This window comes from Ranitomeya imitator, chromosome 4 (assembly GCF_032444005.1).
Source record: "Ranitomeya imitator isolate aRanImi1 chromosome 4, aRanImi1.pri, whole genome shotgun sequence".
In the NCBI taxonomy this organism is placed as follows: domain Eukaryota; kingdom Metazoa; phylum Chordata; class Amphibia; order Anura; family Dendrobatidae; genus Ranitomeya; species Ranitomeya imitator.
The window spans coordinates 24,209,481-24,237,181 of NC_091285.1; the positions used below are offsets into that span (position 1 = coordinate 24,209,481).

The following is a 27,701-nucleotide window of genomic DNA, read 5'->3' on the forward strand; positions in this document are numbered from 1 at the left end:
TCCAGGTTGACATCTGTCTATTGCTCTTCATCATTCGAGCCACAGGCTGCTCAGGCTTCTAAGTTGGACTGTGATGTAGACTCTGACCTGGCCATCAAAGCTTCAGGATATGGTGAACAATCTGATCTTGGTAGTCAACCAGACTCTCGAGGTCAAGGAAGATGACGTGCTTTCCACACAGCCGTTGGTATCCTAAAAAGGCAAAATATACCTCTCTTGTTTTCTTACCACAACGAGTTTGAAACCATTTCATTCAGGGAATGGGGCCAGCTGGAAAGGCATTTCAAAGCAAATAGAAATCCTATTTCCCTACCTCCTAAAGGGAGGGATGGGCAGACTTTTTCCTGCTGTGTGCCATTTTACTATCATTCAGGCGCAGGGCAGGACTGGGACTAAAATTCAGCCCTGGCATTTGATGTTACACAGGCGGCAGGCCCACTTGTCACATGGTGACTGTATAATATCTTTGTACACTAAGGGGCTGTGCACACGTCAGGATTTTCTCAGGATTTTCTCAGGATTTGTAGCCAAAACCAGGAGTGGGTGATAAATGCAGAAGTGGTGCATATGTTTCTATTATACTTTTCCTCTAATTGTTCCACTCCTGGTTTTGGCTACAAATCCTGATGAGAAAATCCTGAGAAAATCCTGACGTGTGCACAGCCCCTTAGGGTATGTGTCCACGTTCAGGATTGCATCAGGATTTTACGCAGGTAAAATCTGCACCTGAGGTCACTGGCAGGTCACCTGCGTTTTTCATGCGTTTTTTGACGCATCGCCGCATTATAATGACATGCTGCGTTCAGAAAAGACGCGCCGCATGTCCATTTACGCGGGTCTGCCGCATGCGTCTTTTAATGCATAGTGGAGACGGGATTTCATGAAATCCCACTCCACTATGCTGTAACATCTGGACGCTGCAGCTCTACGCAGCGTCAAACACGCAGCGTTTCCTGAACGTGGAAACATACCCTTAGAGGTTATAAGAAGTGAGGGGAGTGTAACACGACTATATAACATAATCACAGCTGTATCCAGCATTACAGCTCAGTCCTATTTATTGCTTTTAGTTGCAGTACCAAGAAAAGCTGCTACTTTACCTACATAATTGGATCTCGTAGATAATGAAGGGATTGAGACGACCAAAGGCTATGGAACCTCATTCTGATGCTCCATAAACTTTACCTACAGCCACTTTTGGTTCCACTGCGCAGCACGAGACCCGGTGACTCTGAAGAGCGGTGACATCAGTAACGTCACCGCTCTGCAGATATTCCGGGTCTTGCGCGGAGCTCGGCGACTGTGAAGAGTGGTATTGTTACTACCGTCACCGCTCTTCAGAGTCCCTGGGTCTCGCCAGGTCTGGGCTTGTACTGGGGGTGTCTGATAGACACCTCTCCATTACTTACACCAGGGATTGATAGCAGCTGACATTACGCAGCTGACATCAACCCTAAAAATCATTACACATACCAGAATTAAATGCTCTGGCGGCTGGGAAAAGTAGTAGCGCTGTTCTGAGGCGCCGGGTGCTAACTACAACTTGTCGTCATCCTTGCCTGGTCTCCCTGCGAAGCATTTCTGTTGGATTTATCTGCGCTGTCTCAGGCCAATAAACAAATGTTCTCGACAATACTGAAGTCATTCACTTGTTTCCTGGCCTCTTTAAACCAACTGAGAAAGAATGAAGGGATCTGAGCAACCACAATTGGATCAATTGATTATATAGGTTACCAGTATATGCACAATCAAAGATATCAAAAAATACAATTAGATCAATCTGTCCCCATACAGTATCATGTTATCAGCAGCACAACTACAGTTTACATCGGGCGATGTGCTGCTCAGAACAAGGATTTCTGTTCCCACATAAACAATCCAATCACTCGATGAATATGGAGCATTTTGTTTGTTTAGTATAATACACCCCATAGTCCTCCATATGTTATAATGTGCACCACAGTCCTCCATATAGTATAATACACTCCTCATAGTCCTCCATATATTAAAATACACTCCTCATAGTGCTCCATATAGTATAATGCACCGCCATAGTCATCCGTGTAGTACAGTTCACTTCCCATAGTATAAAATGTGATAGGGCCCTCCCCAACAGACTAATAGAGCCCTCCCCCACAGACTGTAAGGCTGCGTGTCCACATTCAGGATGGCCGGCGGTATCGTCGGAGCGGCAAACCCGCTCTGCGGTAAGCCCCGCCCCCTTTCTGGGACACGATGATGCCGGATGTGTTCATAGCACACATCCGGGATCATCGCTCCCCACCATAGGGCCCTGTGCTATAGAGATATACGGACATGCTGCGATCTGAAAAGACGCGCAGCATGTCCGGAGTCGCAGGGCCGCCGCGTGCGTGTTACCACGCATAGTGGAGACGGGATTTCATTAAATCCCCTCCACTATGCTGTAACATCTGGACGCTGCGTGTTTGACGCTGCGTCCCTATGCAGCGTCAAACACGCAGCGTTAACTGCACGTGGACACAGACTGTAATAGAGCCCTCCCCCACAGACTGTAATAGAGCCCTCCCCCACAGACTGTAATAGAGCCCTCCCCCACAGACTGTAATAGAGCCCTCCCCCACAGACTGTAATAGAGCCCTCCCCCACAGACTGTAATACAGCTTCCCCATAGAGTATAATACAGCACCCCACAAAATGTAATACAGCCCCCCCCATAGAATATAATACAGCACTTCATAAAATGTAATACAGCCCCCCATAGAATATAATGCAGCACAGCCCCCCTTAGAATAATACAGCTCACCCAATAGAATATACAGCCCCCATAGAATGTAATACAGCCCCCACAGAATGTAATACAGCACCCCCATAGAATATAATACAGCACCCCACAGAATGTAATACAGCCCCCCACAAAATGTAATACAGCCCCCCACAGAATATAATACAGCCCTCTATAGAATATAATTTAGCACAGCCCCCCTATAGAATGTAATACAGCCCCCCTATAGAATGTAATACAGCCCCCCTATAGAATGTAATACAGCCCCCCTATAGAATGTAATACAGCCCCCCATAGAATGTAATACAGCACCCCACAATATAATACAGCCCCCCATAGAATGTAATACAGCCCCCCACAGAATAATACAGCCCCCATAGAACTTCATACAGCACCCCACAGAATATAATACAGCCCCCATAGAATTTAATACAGCCCCCCCATAGAATATAATACAGCACCCCATAGAATATAATGCAGCTTATCCCCCCATAGAATGTAATACAGCCCCCCACAATGCAATACAGCCCCCCTATAGAATGTAATACAGCACCCCATAGAATGTAATACAGCCCTTCCCTCAGAATTTAAGTCCCCCACAGAATGTATTACATCCCTCCCCATAGAATATAGCACAGCACCCATAGAATGTAATACAGCCCTCCCCGTAGAATGTAATACAGCCCTCCCTTAGAAAATAATACAGACCCCCATAGACTATAATACAGAACAGCACCCCATAGAATGTAACAGAGCTCCCATAGAATGTAATACAGCACAGCCCCCCACAGAATGTAATACAGCCCCCCCACAATGTAATACAGCCCTCCCCCATAGAATACAACACAGCACAGCCCCCCCATAGAATGTAATACAGCCCCCCATAGAATATCATACAGTCCCCCATAGAATGTAATACAGCCCTCCCCCATAGAATGTAATACAGCCCCTCACAGAATGTAATACAGCCCCCCATAGAATATAATACAGCACAGCACCCCACATAATGTAATACAGCACCCCATAGAATATAATACAGTCCCACACAGAATGTAATACAGCCCCCCATAGAATATAATACAGCACAACACCCCATAGAATATAATACAGCACTGCACCCCATATAATGTATCGAAATACAGCCCCCCCATAGAATATAATGTACCCCACGAGAATGGCCCGACAATCCAGTTATCATTCATTGATCGATTTAAAAAATAAAAAAAACAAACCTCACCTCTCGTGCCCCACCTTCTCCGGACTGAGCGGCTGCTGTCTGCCCGGCACACAGCAGGTATGCGATGAAGTGACATCATCGCGCACCAGCAGTGTCAGAGGCAGAGGGGAATGATGGGACATGGAGCATTAGCTGACGCTCTTTCCATCATTGCATTGAACTGTACCTGCGTCTATGACGCTGGTATAGTTGAATGCGGCAGCGCTGGCGGGAAGTAGTCGGCGCTGGTAGCGGAGGGGGTGAGTCGGCCTTTGCGCCGCTGACAGTGGTAGAGCGTGCAGGAACGGGATCGAGCGGCCCACTGCAGACAACGGCCCTTCTGGCATTTGCCAGGAGTGCCCGATGCTCAGTCCGGCCCTGTTCAGGGGCCTCACAAACTTATCATCTTTTACACTTCTAATATATTTGGTCAAACCATACAATTAACTCCCCCCTACTGTGGTGTCTGGAGCTGCTTAACTTTGGTTCAGCTGTGATGTTAGGCAATATTAATCTTGTTGGTTCGCACAATTGCTTTTCCAGGTTTTACAGCCCTGGGGTAGCCTAACTGGATGTAAACAATGCTATTTACAGTATGGGTATGTGCACACGATGCAGAAACGCTGCAGAACTGCACTGTGATCACAGTACAATGTAAATCAATGTGAAAAAAAAAAAAAGCTGTGCACATGGTGCAGACAAATCTGCGCAGAAACGCTGCAGATTTCAAAGAAGTGCATGTCACTTCTTTTGTGCAGTTCTGCAGCGTTTCTGCACCCCTCCATAATAGAAATCCGCAGGTGCGTTTTTGATGCGTTTTTTGTTCAGATTTGTGCACAAAAAACGCATCAAAAACGCACCTGTGGATTCTGCCAGGAGATGCAGATTTTATGCAGAAAATTCTGCACCAAATCTGCATCGTGTGCACACAGCCTATGTGTTTTAGTAACATGGTGGTTCAACAACACAAAAAATATAGTTGTTGCATCATTGTTACTGCATTTCTTATCTGGCTGCCCTCCGTAAGGGTATGTGCACACGTTCAGGTTTTTTTGCATTTTTTTTCGCGATAAAAACGCTATAAAAACTCATTAAAAACACATACATTATGCATCCTATCATTTAGAATGCATTCTGCATGTTTTGTGCACATGGTGCGTTTTTTTTTTTCGCAGAAAAAAAAAGCAGCATGTTCATTAATTTTGCGGATTTTCTGAGTTTTTCCTGCAATTCTATGCATTCGGAAAAAAACGCATGCGGATTTCTAGCAGAAATGTCCGTTTTTTTCTGCTAGAAATCCTGACGTGTGCACATAGCCTTAACCTTCCTCCAAGAATGAATGCTTGGCTCCATCCACTGAATGACCAGTGACACCAGTGTGTTTGGAAGGCAGGAGATGCTTTCTGTACTTCTGCTGTGACAAGGTATTGCAGATACAACTGCAAGGACATGAAGTCAACTGACACAAATATAGGTGACCTAAAGATTTCGAGTAGATGTTATCCTTTGTCACATCTACCTAATTTCTTACTTTTTTTTTTTTTTTAATTCACTATAGGCACGATTGAAATGGCTGAAAACAGCTCCGGTTTGCAGTTTGGACAAGCTGTTGATTGTAAAGAAGCGGATGTAGAAGGTACTTTTTTTTCTTTTTTTTTTTGCTTTGGGGGTGTTTGGCACCAACCCTTTTTTTTTCAGTTTTCTTATAGGAAGCTGATATGACTGATAATCAGGTCAAGGTCTCTATTTCACCTGATGGAGTGGGTACTGAGGGAACTGACGTTGAAAATATTTTGAAGGAGACAGACAAAAACAAGGTATGCTTTTATATTCATAAAAAATAAAAGTTTTTTTTTTATGTTAAAAGTAATGTCATATGACTCGTGCTACTCAAAAGTCAGCATGAATTGCATTCTAGCTTGACGATTGCATCTATGTTTACTTTTTCTTTTCAGTGTTTCGAATTTTCACAGAAAATATACCTTTTTTTTTTTTTTATTATAAGATACTTTTTTTGTTTTAGAAATGGGGGTGCATTTTATCATCCACAAATAGCTTAGCGGGGGGCATGGTGTATCTGGGTCAAAGGAGGCAGGGTTTGTGCTGAAGGATGTGAGCGAGTGCAACTTCGGGCAGTGCTGCAGGTCTGAGGCTGGAAGGAGGTATGCCGGCAGCTGGAAGGAGGTTGGTGCCATTGATTTTCAGGCAGTCGAAGGAATGGTCTTAAAAGGGTTTTTCCACAAACAAAAGTTAAATTTTAAAAATTGTGTATGTCTGACCGTGTACGGAGCATACCACATCTCCTGGGCAGGGGAGGAAGCAAAAGACAATGCAGATATTGCAGCAGAGGATCACAGAAGATTCATTTTGTGAGGTAAAATATTTCACTGCCTGTTTTTAACCAATATTTTAACTCGGAAAATGAATCCTCTGCGATCTCCTGCTATAATATCTGCATTGTCTTTTGCTTCCTCCCCTGGCCAGGAGATGTGGTATGTTCCATACACGGTCAGACAGACACAATTTTTAAAATTAATTTTCGTTTGTGGGAAAACCTCTTTAAGGAAATTGTCTGCAGAGGCAGTGCACTCACAGATTATCTGCTCTCTGCAGCCATTTTCATTAAGCCCATCACTTCCACTGGTGGGAGATTAACCCCTTAACCGCCAAGGGTGGTTTGCACGTTAATGACGGGCCAATTTTTACAATTCTGACCACTGTCCCTTTATGAGGTTATAACTCTGGAACGCTTCAACGGATCCTGATGATTCTGACATTGTTTTCTCGTGACATATTGTACTTCGTGATAGTGGTAAAATTTCTTTGATATTACCTGCGTTTATTTGTGAAAAAAACGGAAATTTGGCGAAGATTTTTAAAATTTTCCAACTTTGAATTTTTATGCCCTTAAATCACAGAGATATGTCACCCAAAATACTTAATAAGTAAGTAACATTTCCCACATGTCTACTTTACATCAGCACAATTTTGGAACCAAATTTTTTTGTTAGGGAGTTATAAGGGTTAAAAGTTGACCAGCAATTTCTCATTTTTACAACACTTTTTTTTTTTTTTTTTTTTTTTTTAGGGACCACATCACATTTGAAGTCATTTTGAGGGGTCTATATGATAGAAAATACCCAAGTGTGACACCATTCTAAAAACTGCACATCTCAAGGTACTCAAAATCACATTCAAGAAGTTTATTAACCCTTCAGGTGTTTCACAGGAATTTTTGGAATTTTTTTTTTAAATGAACATATAACTTTTTTTCACAGAAAATTTACTTCAGCTCCAATTTGTTTTATTTTAACAAGGGTAACAGAAATTAGACCCCAATTGTTGTAGTACAACTTGTCCTGAGTACGCTGATACCCCATATGTGGGGGTAAACCACTGTTTGGGCGCATGGCAGAGCTCAGAAGGGGAGGAGCGCCGTTTTACTTTTCAATGCAAAATTGACTGGAATTGAGATAGGACTCCATGTCGCGTTTGGAGAGCCCCTGATGTGCCTAAACATTGAAACCCCCAAGTGACACCATTTTGGAAATTAGAACCCCTAAGGAACTTATCTAGATGTGTGGTGAGCACTTTGACCCACCAAGTGCTTCACAGAAGTTTATAATGTAGAGCCGTAAAAAATCATATTTTTTCATAAAAATGATCCTTTCACCACCAATTTTTTTTTCCCAAGGGTAACAGAAGAAATTGGACCCCAAAAGTTGTGCAATTTGTCCTGAGTACGCTGATATCCTATGTGTGGGGGGGAACCACCTTTTGGGCGCATGGCAGAACTCGGAAGGGAAGGAGCGCAATTTGGAATTCAGACTTCGATGGATTGGTCTGCAGGCGTAACGTTGCATTTGCAGAGCCCCTGATGTACCTAAACAGTAGATGCCCCCACAAGTGACCCCATATTGGAAACTTAACCCCGCAAGGAACTTATCTAGATGTATTGTGAGAACTTTGAACCCCCAAGTGTTTCACTACAGGTTATGATGCAGAGCCGTGAAAGTAAAAAAAAAATTTTCCACAAAAATTATTTTTTAGCCCCCAGTTTTGTATTTTCCCGAGGGTAACCGGAGAAATTGGACCCCAAAAGTTGTCCAATTTGTCCTGAGTACGCTGATACCCCATATGTTGGGGTAAACCCATGTTTGGGCGCTCGGGAGGGAAGGAGCACTGTTTTACTTTCAACGCAGAATTGGCTGGCATTGAGATCGGACGCCATGTCGCGTTTGGAGAGCCCCTGATGTGCCTAAACAGTGGAAACCCCCCAATTATAACTGAAACCCTAATCCAAACACACCCCTAACCCTAATCCCAACAGTAACCCTAACCACACCCCTAATCCCAACACACCCCTAACTCCAAAACACCCCTAATCCCAACCGTAGCCCTAACCACACCCCTAACCCTAATCCCAACTGTAAATGTAATCCAAACCCTAACTTTAGCCCCAGCTCTAACCCTAGCTGTAGTCCCAACCCTAGCTGTAGCATTTATACCATTCCATGTTTCGTAAAATTGATAAAGCAGTTTTATTCTTCGGGTCAGTACGATTACAGCGATACCTCATTTATATTATTTTTTTATATTTTGGCGCTCTTAGACGATAAAAACTATTTTAAATAAAAAATAATTGGTTTTGCATCGCTTTATTCTGAGGACTATAACTTTCATTTTTTCGCTGATGATGCTGCATGGCAGCTCGTAATTTGCGGGACAAGATGACATTTTCAGCGGTACCATGTTTATTTATATCTGTCTTTTTTGATCGCGTGTTATTCAACTTTTTGTTTGGCGGTATGATAATAAAGTGGTGTTTTTTGCCTCGTTTTTTTTTTTTTTTTTACGGTGTTCACTGAAGGGGTTAACCAGTGGGACAGTTTTATAGGTCAGGTCGTTACGGACGCGGTGATACTAAATATGTATACTTTTATTGTTTTTTTTTTTATTTAGATAAAGAAATGTATTTATTGGAACAATATATATATTTTTTTCTTCATTTAGGATTTTTTTTTTTTTTTTTTTTTACATATGTAAATATTTATTCATTTTTTTTTTCTTTTGTACATTGTCCCAGGGTGGGACATCACTATATGTTATCAGATCGCTGATCTGACTCTTTGCAGTGCACTGTAATAATCAGCTGACACCCGGCGGGGTTTGTCTGCGCTCCCCTCGTGAGCGCGGCCGATCGACTCTGACATACTATCCCGTCACTGGAAATTAAGTCCCAGGTCACCTCGACGGGATACTACGTCGTATGGGATTAAGGGGTTAAAAAAAAATCGGCCTATGGATTCATTGTCCATGTGATGCAGCGTTACTACAGTGGCCTAGATTTGTCACACCTTAAATGTTTGAACTCTGATAAGGGACTTTTAAGGCTATGTGCACACGATGCGGATTTTGCTGCAGATCCGCAGCGTTTCCACAGCTGCAGGTCCGCAGTAGGTTCCCATGAGTTTACAGTACAATGTAAGTCTATGGGAAACAAAAAACGCTGTGCCCATGCTGCGCACAAAAACGCGTGGAAACGCAGCGGTTCACATTCCGCAGCATGTCACTTCTTTCTGCGGATTCCGCAGCGATTTTACACCTGCTCCAGTGAAAACCGCAGGTGTAAAACCGCAGTGAAATCCGCACAAAAACCACGGTAAATCCGCAATAAATCTGCATAAAAAACGCAGCGTTTTTGCCTGGCAGATTTATCAAATCCGCTGCGGAAAAATCCGCAGAGGACCATTCTACGTGTGCACATACCCTTAAAGTGAAAAGCGAGTCTGCAATTGATTTAGAAAAACTGCAAACCGTTTGTGTTGGATTGGAGGGGCCCACTTGCACATGCAAAGAATGGCAGAAATTTCTGCTACCATGTAAACACGTGGTTAATTTTGCGTGTTGCAAATTGGCAGTGACATGACATTAATCCAGCATACTCTGAAAACTCCCTTTTTACCCTGGATAGTGATTGTTTTGTGGACATAAACATTAGGCATCGTGACAATGCTACATGAGTGCAGACCACAAAATAATGTCAGTTCAGATCCAACACTGGAAGAATTGCCCCTCTAGGAGGAGAAATCAGCTGACCTATTTGATTCGTCATTGTGTCAAAGTGTTTGAAAAGATTTATACACTCAGTATATCTTTTGGACAATCAAGATTTTGTGAAACATCTCACTGTTGAATTAAGTAATTTGTATTTACAATTACAGGAACAAATCCCCCAAGAATGTGGCTTGCCACTAAAACCAGCACCAAAAATAACAGTCTCAAAAGCTATACAGGAGCTTCCGGTAAGAAAATAGGGAAAACAAAAAAAACTTGGATATTCACAGAGTAGGATCTAAGGCAGAGAATATAACAGCTGATGTATGGGAAACTGTAAATATAGATGGACAAGGGGCAAACCCACAAACACCCCCAACAGAAAATATGGATTGTGTGTGGGTCACTGTAAAGAATATAAAATTGAGCTTCGGGAATCGTGATGTGATTACCAAGAATGATTGGCTAGACGATAACATAATTAATGCATGCCAGCATTTAATTAGAAAAGCATACCCTAAAGTAGCAGGTTTGATAAACACACTACTGTTGGCCCGTTCTGACATTCCTTTGGTAACTGGCAGCCATATCATCCAGATCCACTATGCACATTGGCTAGTTTCAGCATGTAACAACAATTTGGTCACTCTATTTAACTCCTTGCACTCCTCTTCCATTTCTGACACACTGAAGAACCAAATTTTGAAAATGTACAAACCACTTTTCCACGGCAGTAATAAAATGCTGGATGTTACAATTATGTGTTGCCAGAAACAAAATGGAGCAAATGATTGTGGGCTTTTTGCAATTGCCAATGCAGTGGCATTAGCCGAAGGTGTAGATTTAAAGTGTAGAGTTTGGGCATCTCAGCCTGGTTAATCTAAATTTTATGCCTAGAAAAGGGTCGTTTGGAATTATTTCCTTATGAAGCCAAGCTTCAACAGAAAAATATAAAAAAAAGGTTAACTCTTACAAGTTATTGCCTTTGCCACATGTACAAAGCGCATGAACACATGGTGGAATGTTCCTTGTGCAAATCATGGTTTCACTTAGCATGTGTAAATATGAAAAAAAGATGACACTTGTTACAAGAAGAAAACTTTTACTGCCCCATGTGCCTAGAGCTTGTCCACCTTTTGTGGCTAGTTGCTAGTTACTTTTCTTAAATTCATACGTTTATGACCTAGGAACAAATATTTAGCAAACTAGTTGTAATTGGAAATGTTGCACTCTTTATCAGTTAGGCACATTAATCTTTATTTTATCAGATGTGTTAAGGACATATTTTTGTGGTACTTACTATTATATAGTTGACACTTTATAACCTCACAGGCTGCACAGTTCTCCACTCCGTACAATGGCTGCTGGTCAAAGAACATGTGACTAGACCCCTCCATCAGTCTTCTCCAATAGAAAAGCCATTTTTCGTTTAAAGATTATAATTGAGCAAGGCTGATACGTCTGGTCAAATGCTCGGCCTCCTCTTCAAATGTCTGTTAAAAAATAATCATACGGTCTTCCAATGCTGACCTTAGGTTATAGCAAAGTTGATGGAACTAATTTTAATTTAATATTTACGAGTTGTATTTCTTTTTCTTTGCACTTTACCACTTTAAGTGGCTTGAAATGTTTACTATTCTATTTATATATGCATATGGTGTGTGTGTGTATAATATCTGTTGCACATTAACCCCTTAATGACCGCCAATACGTCTTTTAACTGACCTGAGATATAAGAGAATAGCCTCCCCATACAGGAGACAATCCAGCAGCTGCCGGCTGTACACTATAGCTGACAACTTGCTGTACCAGCCACGATCAGTATTTGCACCATCTAAATCTGTTTAACCCCTTAGATGCTGCTGTCAATAGTGACTACATCATTATAAATGGTTAACAGAGTGTGGGGGCTTCTTCTTTGTCACAATTGGTGCCCTCAGATCATGATTTTGTTGTCCTGATGTTTGCCATGGCAATTCATGACCAAATAGCGGCCTTAGAGTCTGCCGGCTGTAGTAATCTGTTTAGAAGTTAGCGACATTTAGGTGGTAAAAATACACATTTTCATTTCTGTCATACCACTTTGCATTAATTCCTGTAAAGCACCTGAAGGGTTAATAAACTACCTGACAGCAGTTTTCAATATGTTTAGGGGTGCTGTTTTTAAAATGGTATCATGTTTGTGGGTTTCCCAATATATGGGACCCCTAAAGTCACTTCAAACATGGATAAGTCCCTAAAAAAATAAATTTTGTAAATTTCTTTGAAAAAATGAAAAATTGCTGCTACATTTTTAAACTTCCTAAAATGCTAACAAAATAAAATAACATTTTACAAATGGTGCTGATGTAAAGCAGAGATGTGGGAAATGTTATTTATTAATGATTTGCTGTTGTATGACTATCTGGATTAAAGGGATAATCATTCAAATTTAGAAAATTGCTAATTTTTTAAAATTTTTCTCAAATTTTTGATATTTTTTATAAATAAACACAAAAAATGTTGAACAAAATTTACCATTATCATAAAGTATAATGTGTCACGAAAAAACAATCTCAAAATCACTGGGATTTGTTGAAGCGTTGCAGAGTTATTACCACATAAAGTGACACTGGTCAGATTTCAAAAATTTGGCTCGGTCACTAAGGGGTTAAAGTATTGGCTACAAACAAAAACAGTAAAGTTATCCTATGAACAATATACACTTGAATCGGTCTTGGAATAATGACACAGGTATGCAAAATTTGTCTTTATGAAAATTTCTTGAAATCCAATGACTGAGGGTGGTTTCACACTTGCGTTTTTGTCTGCAGCGTTTTTTTTCAAAAAAACGCATGCGTTTTTTTTCCCTATATTTAACATTGAAAACGCATGCGTTTTTTTGTGCACGCGTTTGGTCGCGTTTTTTGACGCATGCGTTTTTTTACTGCATGCGTTCATTTTCTGAAATGCTACTTGTAGTATTTTTAGAAGCGTTTTTTGGACCACAAAAAAACGCATGCGTTTTCATGCGTTTTTTTTGGGTCAAAAAATACATTGGAGTCAATGGGGACGCATGCGTTTTTTGGTGCATGCGTTTTTTGCGGTAAAAAACGCATGCGTTTTTTTATTAAAAAACCAGAAAACACACTGATATGCCACCCCCCAGCATAAAGGTGATAAAGGGAACCTAACCCTACCCCTAACCCTACCCCTAACCCTAAGGGATCCTAACCCTAACCCTACCCCTAGGGTTAGGGGTAGGGTTAGGGGTAGGGTTAGGATCCCTTAGGGGTAGGGTTAGGGGTAGGGTTAGGGTTAGGATCCCTTAGGGTTAGGGTTAGGGGTAGGGATAGGGGTAGGATCCCTTTAGGGTTAGGGTTATGATCCCTACCCCTAACCCTAACCCTAACCCTAACTATTTCTGTTTATAGTGGGTTTTTTACTTTATTTTGATGATTGGCAGTTGTTTTAAAAAACGCAAACGCATGAAAAAACGCATGTAAACGCGGTAAAACGCCACTTTTTTTCACCACATGCAAAAACGCATGCGTCAAAAAAACGCAGCGTTTACACGCGTTTACATGCGTTTTTTCACCATGCGTTTTTTTGCGTTTTTTACCGCAAAAACGCACCCGAAAAAACGCCAATGTGAAACCAGCCTGACTTTTGTTTTTTATGCCCCAATCCCCTAGCTCCCCCCCCCCCCTAAAAAAAAAAAATTACCATTAAGTATGGATTTTGCCACCCTAAAAAATGCACACAAAATTGCTTACAAGCTATAGATGTACAAGAGACCTCTTTAATGTACCCATAAATTTACACTATTATATATAAAAATATGTTCAACATTCATTCGGGAACATTATTGGAAATTAATTCTTGCTGCTATTCCCTTCAAAGCTTCTCTCGCTCCCTTTTGTCTTATACAAGGCTGTGGATCTTCTCTGTGAAGCCTCCAGCAGTTTTCCTCCATCATCTTCACCATCTTTCTCTTATAGAAGGCTGCCGATTTTCTCTGTGAAGCCTCCAGCAGTCATCCCCATCATGTTCACCTTCCATCTTTCTGTAATAGAAGACTGCAGATCGCAGATCTTCTCTGTGAAGCCCCCCAGCAGTTGTCCCCCATCATGTTCAACCTTCCATCTTTCTCTAATAGAAGGCTTTTCCATCAACCATTGAGCATACACAGGTACAGGGGGACCCATACAGACAAATCCCTCCATGTTGGAATGCCAAGGAGGTCTATTTGAGGCACTATTATATATACCCCAAGTTAAAAAGGGATTTTCTGCTCAAACATATAGGGATATTTGTGTGTTTATTTATGCAGTCAATACTTTGGAATACTCTATGGTAATGAAGTCCCTCATCATAGGACCAAGCACCCTTGTTTTAATGTAATTTCATGTTTTTTAAGATTTATTAATAAGTGATATTTTACACATAAGTACTACTTGGGGGTCTCTTTTTCACCGTCAATTGATCACTATAAGTGATAATCTAATAGAAGTCTGTGGATCTTCTCTGTGAAGCCCCCAGCAGTTGTCCCCCCATCAAGTTCAACCTTCCATCTTTCTCTAATAGAAGGCTGTGGACCTCCTCTATGAAGCCGCTAGCAGTTGTTCCCCATCATTTTTACATTCCATCTCCTTAATATCCTGATGAAAACTTTCTCCTTGCTCTTCGCTAACCGCACCAATTTTTTCAGTAAAGTTGTCCAAATGGGAATGTAAAAAATGTAATGTGGTGGAAGGATAACTCTTGTGGGATAAACAGCGTAGCTACCAGGGGCGGCAGAGGGAGCCATCGCCCCGGGCCCAGTCACATGGAGGGGCCCACTCAGCCGCAGCCGCTTCAGTCATTAAGCATTGCAATAAGCCGCCGCAGTTCTCTGATGTTTCAGGAGCGCAAGCTGTGGCGTCACCCCAGGCCTTGTCGCATGATGATGGAATGGCCCACTCACCCATCCAGAGCTGCGGCCGCTTCAGTTGTTAAGCAATAAGTGGCTGCGGCTCTCTGATGTGTCAAGAGACCTGGTGGCATGCTGCGGAGCCATGTGGTCTCCATCTGAGCGGAGCCATCTGCACAGCAGCCAATAGCAGAGTTTCACTATAGTCTTTTGACAGGCTGTCAGCGCTGTGGTTAGCTCCACCCCAGGTGTGCTCCTATTGGTCCACACTCTTCTCAGGGACAGGTCCTAGTGAACAGCAGTATCTCTTATTGTGCCAGGAGCCCAAGATAGTGCCTGGCCTGGCCAAACTCATGGACTCGACAGACATTTTCATAAATGTGAGCGCTGCTGTGTTAGTGGAATGTTTGTTCTTTTAAATAAAGCACACTGCACATGATGATAGTATGTTACTGTGGAAGTGGGGTGAATGTGAGGGGAAGAGGGGGAGCTGAGTTAGGGTAGTGGGGGGTGAGAGGCGCTGTAGGGGCCTGCCGTATTTAATTTCTTGGAGTATATTATCTAATAGTTGTCTGGGTGAAGGTAAGGGGCTTATTATATTTAGAGCTTAGGTCTTATAATAAGCCCCAGCCTGTTAGGCTATGTCTCCACGTTCAGGATTCCCTGCGCTTTGGACGCAGCAGACACCCCGCTCCACCCAAAGCGCCGCCCCCTGTTGTACATGCGGTGATTCCGCATGTGTTCATTGAGCACATCCGGAATTACCGCATCATATTCATAGACTGGGTTATTTATCTTGCGGAGACGGAGCGTCACCGCAAGATAAATAGACATGCTGCTGTCTATATGGACGCGCCACATGTCCAGTTACGCAGGTCTGCCACCTGCATGTTTGTACGTATAGTGGAGATGGAATTTCATAAAATCCCCTCCACTATGTTGTAACATCTGGACGCTGCGGATTGGATGATGCAGCTGTACGCAGCGTCCAATCCGCAGAAAATCCAGAAGGTTTCCTGAATGTGGAAACATCATTAGTATAACAAGCCCCCATACAATAACCATGGCACAAGCTGCAGTTTATTTAAAAGGATTGTCTGATCTAATGCTGCAAATTTGCAGTTACTCATATGTGGCTGCAAAATTGTGAGTCTTCACATCTCGCATACTAAGGATTCGCCATTGCCCATATCAACAAGTATGTGATTTGCATACTCCTGGCCATGTTTTAACTGTGCAGCCTCAAGGCCTCTTTCATACGTCCGTTTATTTCCGGTACCAGACCTATCTGTGTCCGTGTGTAATACATGCGGCACACGTGTAACAATGTTGTGCCATCCGTGTGCCGCATCAGTACCACACGGACAGCCACCGGGGAAGCAGCGCTACAGTAAGAGCTGTTCCCCGGCATCAAGGGCTGAACGCGGCTCTCCTCATTCTCCCCTGCTCTGCCTGCGATCGGCGCAAGAGCAGAGGAGAATGATGAGATTTATAATAGTCACAGTGATGACAGCAGGTGGCGGCTTTTGGAACTCTTACTCCCATCATCCGACACCTGGTTCTGCGAATAACAGTGGCATTAGGAGCGGATGATGGGGGTATTCCTCACCGGCCGCCTGCTATGTAATTGAATAAATGAAAAACACGACGTGGATTGCTCCCTATTTTCTTGAACCAGCCAGAGAAAACTCTCAGCTGGGGGCTGCAACCCTCAGCTGTCAGCTTCAGCAAGGTTGGTTATCAAAAATGGAGGGGTTCCCATGCTGCTTTTTTTATTATTTAAATAAATAATTTTAAAACAGTGTGGGGTCTCCCCATTTTTGACAACCAGTCTTGCTAAAGCTCACAGCTGGGGGCTGGTATTCAGGCTGGTAATGGGGCCATTGATACTGCCCCCCCCCCCTCCAGCCTAAAAACGGCAGCATGCAGCTGCCCAGAAAAGGCGCATCTATTAAGGCTATGTGCAAACTTTGCGGATTTTGCTGCGGATCCGCAGCGGATTTGACCGCTGCGGATCCGCAGCAGTTTCCCATGAGTTTACAGTACAATGTAAACCTATGGGAAACAAAAAACGCTGTGCACATGCTGCGGGGAAAAACGCAGCGGATTACATTCCGCAGCATGTCACTTTTTTTTTTTCTGCGGATTTTCACCTGCTCCAATAGGAAAATGCAGATGAAAATCCGCATAAGAAACTGCAGTAAAAACCGCAAAGTAAAATCCGGGTTTTCACTGCGGATTTTGGAATTCCGCTGAGGAAAATTCCGCAGTGGAATCCGCAAAGTGTGCACATAGCCTAAATGTGCCAATTCTGACACTTTGCCCGGCTCTTCCCACTTGCCCTGTGGAGGTGGCAAGTGGGGTTCATATTTGTGGGGTTGATGCCACCTTTGTATCGTTAGGTGACATTAAGCCCACGGCTTAGTAATGGAGAGACATCTATAAGACACCTATCCATCGTTGTGTTCTATGCAGTAATCCATATCTGGGGAATATACAGTTTGCAACTGGGACGGTGCTAAGATGCAACTGTCCCGGCTGTAAACCACTGGCAACTGAGAATGCTGCTTGCGCAGCCTCAATGACTAGCAGTGACCTCACTGAGTCTGCTTGCAGCCGGGCTGAACTGCTGTGACATCATGACCGTGAGAAAATGCCAGTGATGAGGTCACGGCAGTACAAGCGCAGTGTCTTCACAGGCAATCACCATGAGAGTAAGAGGCACAGTGATGGGCATTACTGTGTGGGGAACAGTGGTGGCATTATTTTATGGAGTACTAAGAGGATCAGTAATAGGGGCACATACGGCAGCAGTGGCTCAGCATTGGGGTATCAGCAGGATGTGGGAATTGTGCAGGTTGGGAATAGATAGAGATGGTGCTGGAAATATGAAGTCAAATGTGTCTTTGTTGTAATCTCTGCAGGCGAGTTGTGGCGATCAGTGCCTGGTTTAAAAGACTGGAAAAGTGAACGACTCCATTAGAAAGAGCATCACCTGTAAGTATAACTGCACTGTAATGACCGCTATGTTCTTTAAGACTGATATCTACTACTACATAGTCACCATATGGCGGTAATATCAGTGTGGCTGTTTGTATAGAGATTTTTAGTATAGGTTACATCATTTACATCACCCCTCTATATAAATAAATATGTAAATATAAATAATACATTTATATAATATATAAAGATAAATAATAATATTTTACATGCAAGAGTAACAGCAGGAGTTCCTAAGATATTCATAGTCAGGCTACAAAGTTGTAGTTTATTACTTGGCCGACCCCTTCTTAATTGTTCCAGTGCCCTGTGTGAAATTTAAAAAAATTCTACTCCCTTGACAGACTCGCACCATTCCAGCAATGTCAGTGCTGACTCCTAGCTTTGAAATTCCATTGCTATGTCATGCGATAACATCAGAGGAACCTTTAGGCTGGGTTCCCATTGCGTTATGGGACCGCGTTAAACGGACAGCGTTGCACGGCGAAATTAACGCCGTGCAACGCGGCCGTTAACGCGCCCATTCACGCTAATGGGAACGCGCTTCACTAGCGCGTGCCATGTTCGGCACGCGCTGGCGACGCGCCGGTGATTCCTGGTTGCAGCGTCCGAGGCGCGCCCGCGGTCCGTTCCCCGCTCTCGCAGATCGGGGATCTGCGAGAGCGGGGACGTTACCGCGACCCCGACCTCAGCCTCATAGAAAACATTGCGTTAGTGCAATCCGTTTAGCGCTAGCGGATTGCGCTAACGCAATGTGAACCTAGCCTTAGCCTGGAGAATTTGAGGCTTTTGTCCTTGCGGGTTGCACTTATATAGTGCTGTGCAGCTCAGCTGCTATAATAATGTGGAGTCACTAATCGGCTGAAGCCAGACACTGCACTACCTGTCCGTCATTGTTAGTTTGTTTACTGTATGTGATATTTGTAACTTGTATGTAACCCCTTCTCATGTACAGCACCATGGAATCAATGGTGCTATATAAATAAATAATAATAATAATAACTGGCGCTCTGTGTAAGCAATATCTCAGATTCACCAGTTTTGGACAAGGCAAGCATGAGCCCTGCAGCCCTTCAGCAGCCACTGATGGGCTGCAGGGCTCATGTGACAGTAATGTATCTGGCACAAACTGCTGACAATTGTGGAATGGAGCTGTCCAGGAGATGATTATATATATTTTTTTTAAAATGGTGCACACTAACATTTAAGATGGGGTTGTTCAAGTAGTAGACTTCTTAGATTCTGTATTTACTAATGATTGCAGCACCTAAGTCAGGGGACTCAAACTGCATTCCTCGAGGGCCGCAAGCCATGCGTGTTTTAAAGATTTCCTTCCCATTGCACAAGGTGCTGGAATCATTAGGTGTGTAGGTGATTAAACGATCACCTGTGCAGTACAAGGAAATCCTGAAAACATGACCTGTTTGCAGCTCTTGAGGAATGCAGTTTGAGACATCTGACCTAAGTGGTCAGGAAGACCATCTCCATCAAGAGCAGGTGTGTCAAACTGCATTCCTCGAGGGCCGCAAACCATGCGTGTTTTCAAGATTTCCTTAGCATTGCACAAGGTGCTGCAATCATTGTTTGTAGGTGATTACATTATCACCTGTGCAGTACAAGGAAATCCTGAAAACATGACCTGTTTGCAGCCCTCGAGGAATGCAGTTTGACACCCCTGATCAAGAGTAACCCATAAAATGTGGTCATGGGTGAAGATTGTTGATCCTAAGGCTATGTGTCATGTATTCTGGTCCACTGCGGATTTTTCCGCAGCGGATTTGATGAATCTGCAGGGCAAAAAACGCTGCGTTTTTAAAGCGGTTCTGCGGATTTCACTGCTGTTTTCTATAGGAGCAGCTGTAAAACCGCTGCGGAATCTGCAGAAAGAAGTGACATGCTGCGGAATGTAAACCGCTGCGTTTCCGCGTGGCTTTTTCCGCAGCATGTGCACAGCATTTTTTGTTTCCCATAGGTTTACATTGTAATGTAAACTCATGGGAAACTGCGGCGGATCCGCAGCGTTTTCCGCATCGTGTGTACATACCCTAACAGTGACCTTCTGGCAGGGTCAAATAGGATGACAGTTATTCCCCTCAAGTCCATGAAAGGCAGAGATAGGATTAAGTCTTTAAACATTAGAAAAAAGCAAGGAGAGGGGAATATAGATAGTGGGGACACAGGTAAAAATAGGGAGATACTATCCTATAACAAAATTCCTGAACTTTTTTTTTTTCCTAGAAAACACCTGACCGAAGTGTTTGAGAATGGATAAAAAGTACAAATCGGGTGCTCTCAAACGCAAGGAAAAGGAGCAAAAGAAAAAGCTAGTTTTATCTTGCACACCTCTGACCAGTTATTTTTTGGTTAGTCAACCTGCTGCATCTTCAGAGAAAATTGATGATGTGGATCAAAATTAACCTAGCAGCAGCTTGGTGTTGGCTAACCAAGAAAACACTGCTAGCGGTGCACTTAGCAATTACCCAACCAACACCCAATTTTCCATATCAGACCCATGGGAAGGCCATCAAGATCATGATTGCAGGAGCAGTGATGATGATGGATCTGAAGCTTGTGATCCTATTAGAAGCTTAGGCTCTCCTACCAGTCCCACCAGCCACACTCAGGAGCTGGACACCAATGCGGGTCCTAGTATGACCACTACTGGCTCTGATAGCATTTTTAAATATCGAAGAGCCTTACCCTACTGATCCTTTTCTGTTCCAAAATCAAACTCTTACTACTGATATAATTAGAGTTCTTCTAGAACATGGCCCATGTCAGCCAGACTCAAATGACCACTACGACAATGTTCGCTATGACTCGGAGAAAAGAAAATTCAGTCCTTTGTGGTACAGTTGCAAAGTGGGAAAATCATGCACAGTTGAACGACAATGGTTAATTTACTCTCCTAAAACAAACCATCTATATTGTTTCTGCTGCTGGCTATTTGGAAAGAGGGATGAAAAGAATAGTCTGGGCAGAGCCATGCAAAGGTTTCTCTAACTTCAAAAAAGGCCTTGAAAAAAATAGAACAACATGAGGTCTAATACTCAGAGATGCAGAGAAAAATGTGAAAAGAAAAAAACGACTAAAGTCGCAGCCAGCTCACCAGCCAAACCATCAAGTGTTTAGAGAAAAATGTGCTTATAACTAAATACCGTATCAGTCAGGACAGCACAATAATAGCAGGGCTCATCAAAGGTGAAACGGAGCAGATAGAAAGAAATATAAAAATAATTCATAGACTAATAGATGTCACACTTTTTTTTTTTTTTTTAGCAAGACAGGGTCTTGAGTTTTTGGGGTCACAGAGAGTATGCCGGCCTGGGTGAGCAAAATGTCAATGAAGGCGATTTCTTGGAGCTGCTTAAATTGCTAGCACAGTATGACACTGTGCTTGAACATCATCTGAAGAATCCGGTTGCTCGTGTTACGTATCTGAGTTCGGAATCAGAAAATGAGCTGATTTCTGCACTGGCCAGTGAAACTATGGGCGATATCGTACAGGGTGTAAAAGCAGCACAGTTCTTTTCAGTAATTGTGGGTTCAACTATTGATATCAAAAGAACTGACCAATTCTCCTTATCATTGAGATATGTAATAAAAACGGGAAACAGCATTGAGTGTTTCATAAAATTTGAAGAGCTTCCAGATGGCCGCGCAGAGTAATAAATACACTCACCAGAGAACTTGGTCTTAGTGTGAATCTAATGAGAGGGCAGGCTTACGATGGGGGCAAGGACAATGTCGGGTCATTTAATGGGGCTGCAAGCCAGGGTAAAACAAAACTCCTCTGAAAAAGCATTTTATGTACTGTACATTGTTGTGCACACAATCTCAATTTGATTCTGCAAGACGCTGCATGTACATTGTGCAGTGCTAAAATTTTCTTTGGTACAATTGAAGCGCTGTATACATTTTTAACATCAAGTTTACCCAGATATAACATTCTTGAGGAACACCAGGATAAAATCCATGAAGGAGCAGTGATAACACTGAAGAGGCTGTCGGATGTGAGAATGGCTTCCAGGAAACAGGCAACTGATGCAGTAATCCAAAGCGAGCCCACGATTCTTGAGGCTCAGAGACGCATCAAGATGCATAATGGCACCAGCCCAAAAATTGCTGCTGAAGAAGATGGTCTGCTAGCAAAAATTAGCACTTATGAATTCAATCTAATGCTAGTTTTTTGGAATATACTCTTAAAAAAAACTTGTGTAATCTCAAACTACCTACAAAAAGAGTCATTGGACGTCAATGCAGCTGTACATTTAATTGACGTATGCATGTCACAAATCAGAGAGCTGCGATCAGATGAGGCTTTTGAAACCCTTGGAAATACAGCCAATGACTTGGCTACTACGTGCAATCACACTATAATATATCAAGAAAGAAAAGTTCGTAAGAGGAAACGATTTTTTGATGAAACGGCTGAAGATGAGCCGATTGAGGATAGCCGAGCTTGCTTCAAAACTGAAGCATTTTATTTTATACTAGATGTATTATGGAGCACAGTTTTTCGGCTTTTAGAGAAATTGCCAAATTATTCAGTCCACTCAGTAACGAACACTTTCAAGACTCTGATGTTGCTGACAGAGTGATTGAACTTTCTACTCAGATGATGTGTCTACAGAACCCAAGGAAGTCTAGATGAGTTCCTAACTTTCTGGAATATGTACAGTGAGCTGTCAACAGAGAAGAAGGTTGACACCACTGACAAAATTTTACCATTTCTAATTGCAAATGACTTGCATCATGCTTTTCCAAATTTAAGTACACTTTATAGAATTTTTCTGCCTTTTCCTGTCAGTAGTGCGAAAGCGGAGAGAAGCTTCAGCCATGTGAAACTTATTAAAACACACTTGCGAGCATGCGTGAATGAGGCCCGACTGTCCAACATGGACATTGATTTGGTGAGCTCCATCATTTATTTCTATTTAACAGAAAAATGTTTGACAGTTTTTTGCCAGAGAATAAAGATTTACATTCCTTAGGCATATCTGTGGTTGTGATTGTAGCTGCTCTGTGTTTAGGGGTTTAGAACCATGATATTTAATGTATGTTATGCATAATGTAGTATATGTTCATGTGTAGCGATGTAGCAGATTATAATCTTGCTCATTTGGAATGCACAGTAGTAGTCCACTGAGATGCCCACAAGAGTCTTTAAAACCACCATAATTATGTAAACAAACGTTACTCAGGTTAGGGGGCCCACCAGGGGCGGATTATAAGAGGGTCAATCTGGGCGGTAGCCCAGGGCCCAGTGGTGTGGGGGAGCCCTGGGCTACCGCACAGATTGCCTGCTGGCCGCCGCCATCATCAGAGCATTACTCGCAAGCAGGCTCGCAGCAAGTCTCATCATCATATGACAGTGACTCAGCACAGTGCACACAGTGAGTCACTGACACAGTGCAGTGGCACCCCCGGCCGTGACCCAGCCGCCCGCCTGCTGCCCCTGTCAGAAGACTGGTGTGTATGTGTTGCCGCCGCCGGCGCGAGTGCCGGGCCCGTGCGGCCGGCCGCCGTGCCCCTGCCGTGCCGTCACTCTCGATCAGTCACTGACACTGCCCATGCCGTGCCGGGAGCCCCCCCGGACCCGGTGGGCAGAGAGAGGGGGCCCGCATCGGGGCCCCCCGTCTCATCTGCTCACCGGGCCCCTAGCGGCGCTGCCTGCGGCGGTTAGTTTCCTATTGCCGTGCGGGCGCGCCCGCACGGCAATAGTTAACGTCGGCCACAGGCGCAGCGCACACGTCGCCGGCGTCTGACGTCATTGTCAGTCGCTGGCGAGTGCGCGCTGCTGGAGGGAGCTCACCGCCTGGATCGTTGGTAAGGTGAGGACTGGAGAATTTTTTTTTTTTAATAATCTGGAGGAGTGGAGATATAATAAATATAACGGTGGAGAAGTCGGGAGTGGGGGTGATGGGGGTGGGTGATTGGGGGGGGGTGGCAGGTGCAGAATGCTGGGAGCAGGAGGACACAGTCTGATATCTGGACACACTGGGTCTGGGCCTCTGGGGGGGCAATGATGCTGGAGGAGGAGGGGACACAGTCGGGACTGGGGGGGCCTCAAATGATTGCTATTTCTGGGGCCTGGGGGGGGGGCAATGCAGGAGACACTGGGGGGGAATGCTGGAGGACACCATCTGGGGACTGGCTGGGCAGATGATTGCTGGACATACTGGTGCAATGATGCTGGAGGAGGAGGACACAGTCGGGACTGGGGGCCTCAAATGATTGCATTTGCTATTGCTGGACACACTGGGGGGGCAATGCAGGAGACACTGGGGGGGAATGCTGGAGGACACAGTCTGGGGACTGGCTGGGCAGATGATTGCTGGACATACTGGTGCAATGATGCTGGAGGAGGAGGACACAGTCGGGACTGGGGGCCTCAAATGATTGCATTGCTATTGCTGGACACTGGGGGGGGCAATGCAGGAGACACTGGGGGGGAATGCTGGAGGACACAATCTGGGGACTGGCTGGGCAGATGATTGCTGGACATACTGGTGCAATGATGCTGGAGGAGGAGGACACAGTCGGGACTGGGGGCCTCAAATGATTGCATTTGCTATTGCTGGACACACTGGGGGGGCAATGCAGGAGACACTGGGGGGGGGGAAATGCTGGAGGACACAGTCTGGGGACTGGCTGGGCAGATGATTGCTGGACATACTTGTGCAATGATGCTGGAGGAGGAGGACACAGTCGGGACTGGGGGCCTCAAATGATTGCATTGCTATTGCTGGACACTGGGGGGGGGGGCAATGCAGGAGACACTGGGGGGGAAATGCTGGAGGACACAGTCTGGGGACTGGCTGGGCAGATGATTGCTGGACACACTGGGGCAATGCTGGAGGAGGACACAGTCTGGGGCAGATGATTGCTGGAGACACTGACTGGGGCAATGCTGGAGCCTGGAGGACACAGTCTGGCTGGGGCAGATGATTGCTGGACATACTGGGGCATATTGCTGGACAGGACACACTGGGGGCAATGCTGGACATACTGGGGCAGATTGCTGGATACACTGTGTGGAGGTAATATGCTGGACACACTGGGGGTAATATGCTGGCCACACTGGGGCAGATTGTTGAACATACTGTCATGGGACAGGATGGAGACAGATGGGGCAGGATGGGTAAATCATATGGGGCAGGATGGATACTCATGAGTGCAGGATGCGCGAACATATTGCAGGAGCCAGGAATGAGATAAACGGGGCCAGGGTGGGGAATATTATTTCCGTAGGGGCTAATTAAGGGATATTATTACTGCAGTGATGTATTTATTTTATTTTTTGCGTATACTTTTTTAAAATGGGGGGGCGGTCCTGTTACTGTGCAGAGTGACACTATATTGCCTTTTTTTCTTCATGTGGTGTAATGTTGAAATTGTGAAAATTTAAGTAATGTTCTGCAAGCGGACCTCGAGATAACTGTGTTATTTCCTGCAGAAACAACAAACAAGCCCTGGCTGGAATAAATGATGGCGGTCTGTGCTTCATGACAGATGAAGGACTTCACCGCTAGAGACGTCACTGGTGAGTCAGTGTTATCTATACACTGACACTATACACTGTAAACCAGGGGTGTCAAACTGCATTCGTCGAGGGCCTCAGCTCAGACCGTGCGTGTTTTCAAGATTTCCTTTGCGTTATACAAGGCGCTGGGATCATTCTGTGCAGGTGATTAAATTATCACCTGTGCAATACAAGGAAATCCTGAAAACATGACCTGTTTGCGGCCCTCGAGGAATGCAGTTTGACACCCCTGCTGTAAACCATATACAGAGCTCCTGTGTATAATGTCGCCAGTGATCGCTGTATAACCTCTACACAGACACTGCATACCAATTACAGATCTCCTGTGAATACTGGCAGTTATGGTGACAGTATTTTGTTTTTTTTATTTATTTATTACTGTCAGGATTGTAGTATTCAGTCACTATGTGGTGGTAATATGTGGTCTGGAAATGGTGTTGCGGTATTTGTCCCTTGTATGTGCTATTTGGTCACCAAGTGGTGGTAATATGTGCTCTTGACATGGTGTAGCGGTATTTGTTCCTTGTATGTGATATTATTCGGTCACTGGTGGTAATATGTGGTCTGGCATTTGTTCCTTGTATGTGATATAATTTGATCACTGTGGTTGTAATATGGTGTCTGGTCATGGTGCGGTGCTATTTGTTCCTTGTATGTGATATTTTTCATTGTAAAAATTGAAAAATAAATAAAAATATACCTAAATTGTATTACATATTTTAACAAGTATATTTAATAGGTTACAGTACAGTTGGGCCTGGCCCAAAGTGTCTACCGTGTTATGGTGGAGTCTTACAAAATCTTTTGGCCAAAACAAAAGCTGCCGGCTATATGTGTGATCTGGTGATGGAACTGTTAATGTGTGATAGGTGAGAAGTGGAATTTTTTCAAGAGAGAGTGGTGGGACTGTGGACAGTTCAAGGGGTGGAGCAGTCTAAAGGGTGCCTCAAAAATTTAGCCAGTATGGGGCCCTGAAATTTCTAGTGGCAGCCCTGCCAGTCCAGGGTAAATTGCCCGGGTACACACACCAAATGCATTAGTTGTTAGAAACTTATAGTTCTTCCTTTCTTTTAGGTATTCAAAACTCAAGTACATACCATTGTGCCGCGCGCTTCCTCTTGAAAGTACCATCCAAACTGTAAGTTCTTTACAAAACACACACACAGGCTGACACAGCAACCATTTTTAGTTTACTAAATTATTCAATTTTTCTCTGTCTTACACCGTATCATCCTATGCCCCTAGATGCATTCTTTACAAAAATCCGGTGCTCAGAAAAGAAAAGAGCAGCGACAGAGAACTCAACAAATACATGAAGAGATTTCTAAAATTCCCAAGTTACAGAGTTTCTTTAAAAGAAAATCTGCAGAATCTGATGGGCCAAGTCAAAGTGATGACAATAACAAAAGCTGTGATAAAGATACATCTCCATGTCAATCATCTGATGACACAAATTCTTTAATTATATTGCCCCAAAAACCTGATGCCGAGCCAGAAAACGTAATTGAAGAACTGGAGCATGCTCAGGAAGTGGTGGAAGCTGTTTCCGAGTGTTCATCAGATATTGGGCTGTGGGGTGAAAAGATTTCAAAAGAAATGCAAGAATATTGTATTGCTAAAGGAGCTACTTTTTTCCAAAACTCTGAGGCAGACTTCCACAACTCTGCTGTGCTTACCACTGCTAACTATCATAGGTACTGTAATAAAAAATACTTCACACATGTCAACCCCAAAACTAATGAGATGTCATCACGAAATTGGCTATGCTATTCACCATCTCAAGGCAAATTGTTCTGTTTTCCATGTAAACTGTTTTCTAGCAAGCGTTGTGCATTTACATATGGTTTTAATGACTGGAAACATGGTGAGGACAGGCTAGTTACTCATGAATGCAGTGAGAACCACAAGCAAGCTGTCCTGTCAGTAGTGAGCAGACAACAGACAACATGTCGGTTAGACAGTCAGATGCTTTTGCAAATGGAAAGCGAAAAACTATACTGGCGTAAAGTGTTAGAGATCCCTTTCAGTTATAATGTTCCTTGCTGAAAGAGGGCTTCCTTTCAGGGGGAAAAATGAAACAATTGGTTCTTCTCACAATGGGAATTATCTTGGGTTCATGGAAGTAATGGCGAATGTGGATGAATTCCTAGATGAACATATAAAACTACATGCAAATAAAGGCAGGGGGCATACGTCTTACTTGTCTTCTACTGTCTGTGAGGAACTG

The 27,701-nt window shown here is 43.7% G+C and overlaps 1 long non-coding RNA gene across 1 annotated transcript; it reads left to right on the forward strand.

The window, feature by feature from the left end:
* Nucleotides 1-5,690: 5,690 nt before the first annotated feature.
* On the forward strand, nucleotides 5,691-20,304 carry LOC138675292 (uncharacterized). The gene is made up of 4 exons (XR_011320658.1): nucleotides 5,691-5,797; nucleotides 10,205-10,285; nucleotides 17,853-17,925; nucleotides 20,167-20,304. It is a non-coding gene; the product is annotated as an uncharacterized lncRNA (long non-coding RNA).
* The last annotated feature ends 7,397 nt before the right edge of the window (nucleotides 20,305-27,701 follow it).